Source organism: Nothoprocta perdicaria, unplaced genomic scaffold (assembly GCF_003342845.1).
Source record: "Nothoprocta perdicaria isolate Ctin4 unplaced genomic scaffold, notPer1 scaffold_52, whole genome shotgun sequence".
NCBI lineage: Eukaryota > Metazoa > Chordata > Aves > Tinamiformes > Tinamidae > Nothoprocta > Nothoprocta perdicaria.
Window position 1 is genome coordinate 3,814,500 of NW_020455777.1, and position 2,628 is coordinate 3,817,127.

Here is a 2,628-nt window from a genome sequence, read left to right on the forward strand (position 1 = left end):
CGCGTCATGTCGCATTGTGTCGCGCCGTGCCGTGTCGCGCCGTGTCGTGCCGGTTCGGGGCGGCGGGGCTGCGGGGGAGCCGGGGCCTAGCGGCCCCGAGGCGAGCGGCGGCCGCCGTCATGTGCCTGGGCGGCCCTGCGAGCTGCGTGCGGCGCTTGTGCTGCCGAGGGAGCGGGAGAAAAGGCAGCGCCAGCAGGAAAACGCAGTTCAAAACACGCTGGAAGAGGCTAAAGTTGCCGGGGAGGGATGCTGAGTGCTGTGCGAGGCATTGCCATAAGCCATGTTTGTGTATCCTGCCTGAAAATGCCTTTGGCAGCCTCCTGGGAAAGCAAAAAGCAGCGCACTTGCATGCAGGATACGCGAACACAGCCCGTGCTGGGTGCCTCGTCTCATCGGACCTGAATTTCTGCCTCAGCTTCTACCTGAGACCTTAATTTCTACATCAGTGCGCTCGAGCTGAGCCCTTGGTTAAAGGTGCCCAGGCTGCCGTGGRCGGTTTGGGGTGAAAAAAGGTGTATTCTGCTCGTGCCCATCGGCACTGGTCTGTGTTCCGGCGAGGTGACATTAGCCAGGGCTGCAAGGAAGGCGGCACTTGGAAGCCGTCCTCTGCGTTCCACGTTCTGCTGCCTTCCCGCCGCTCGCCAACGCTTCCAGGATCCAGGAATCTCTAAATACTCTGTGTCCTCTGGGGAAGCTAATTCCCCTGGATAAGGTATTTCCTTGGGAACCAGCACGTTCTGTTGCACAGTCTAATTGTTCATATTTTTCGTATTTCAAATGAATATTTATATTTCAAGCTATTGCACAAACTAAAATTTGGGTTTGTGGTTTTCTTTTTTTTTCTTTGGTGTGTTTCAGACCAATTTTTGAAATGAGGCTGAGGGGAACCTGCAGGGAAGGTTTAGAGGGAACTCAATAGCACCTTCCAGTACCTGCAAGGAGGTTTCAGGGAAAATGCACCTAGGCACTACATGAAGCTGCACAGTGGGAGGATGCGACTCTGCTTGTAAATTGAAACATGGGAGACTGACTGATTTGGGGAGAAAATCCTCACGAGGATAATTAAGCACTGAACAGATTGCCCTGAGAGATGAAGCCTCAGTTCCTGGAGGTCTTCAGGGCTCAGGGGGCACAGCCCTCAGCAGCCTCTCTGAACCCATGTGTGACCCTGGTTTGAGCAGCACGTCTGGCTACAGGCCTCCTCAAGGCCCCCGTGGCCTCTGTGACTGTATGTTAAATCAGAAATTCTCAGCAGGATAGCTTAAAAATCAAAATCTATAGAGTCTGAACCCTTTTGATTTTACTCTGACAGCTGGGCATCTCAGGACTTTATCAGGGAAGTCAAACCATCCCTGTATTGATTGTAATCAAGGATTTGAAAGCAGCATTTTGCTGTATGTGATATGGGATTGATTTGCAGGATACAACTTATGCAATAATTTAGCGGAGTGGAATATAAAAACACCTTCTGATGCCTTCTATGTCCCTTGTGTAAGAACATTGGAAGTTCTAAATAAACTTTGCATTTTTTTAGTACCCTACCTGGGTTTGAGTTTTGAAATTACGTTAAAAAGCCTCTGGATTTTATTTTTTATTATTCATTTGAAGTAGAGTTCTCCTTTTCCCTAATTTGATTATGCTCCATAGGTTTCTGGTGTGTGGAAATACCCAGAGTCCCTCTGTGGTCCAGGATTTCAGCATGTTAGGGCCTGTAAAAGCACAGGCTGGCAAGTATGATCTCCCATCTTTTTTATTTTTCTTTCCCCAAAATACTTCAGCCTAAGTGTAAGTGAGGGACAAAAATTGATATATCGAGACAAAACTTACTTTCCTCATGCCCACTGGAGAAAATATTGTTATAGTATAATACCTATGTATTACCATGTGTTGTGAGTCAGTTATGAAAATCCCTCTGGTGCTGTAGCAGAAAGCACTTTTCTGTACAGTCTGTCCTTTATTCCAAGAGCTTTAATATATTTTTTTTAAGTTTAATTTTACTTACCCCAAAGGGATTGCTCAGGTCAGCAATAGCTGCTGTCCGAGGACTGTGTGGGTTTGGTTGCCTTAAATAGCTGCCAGTGTCAGTCTGTAGATGCACTTGTGTCATCTCGGTGATACCTACTGAGGTGACATAGATTGAGCAATGTCACATTGCAGAAATCTTATTAATCACTGTTATTACTGTGATGTGAATATTCTGTTGCTAAGATTGCARCCATCTGTAATTCTCTTGCCAGAGTGTTTCTGCTGTTTATGTTTATGTATTCACAGATTTTGGCTGTTTTGTTTTTCTGTATTTGAAAAGTTTTGCACAAGTCTTTTTACTGGATATGGAGTGAGAGGCAGAGTTTCCTTTATAAAGGAAGTTACTTTTATAGTTCAGAAGTCKTTTAGGAGATTTTTGTTTCTATTATCATTATCTTAAAAGATACACACATACACATGTAAGAAGAAGATACATGTACACATCCCCTGACTTGTCTCTGGATATTTAAGGGAGTAAAATCCTAATCCAGATCAGATTTAAATTTTCAAGCACATTTTGGAAAGTGAGATGTAAATTTGCTTTAGTGTAAGATAAGGAACCATGTAAATGTTTCTAGGTCCTGATCATAAAGCACTGCAGAT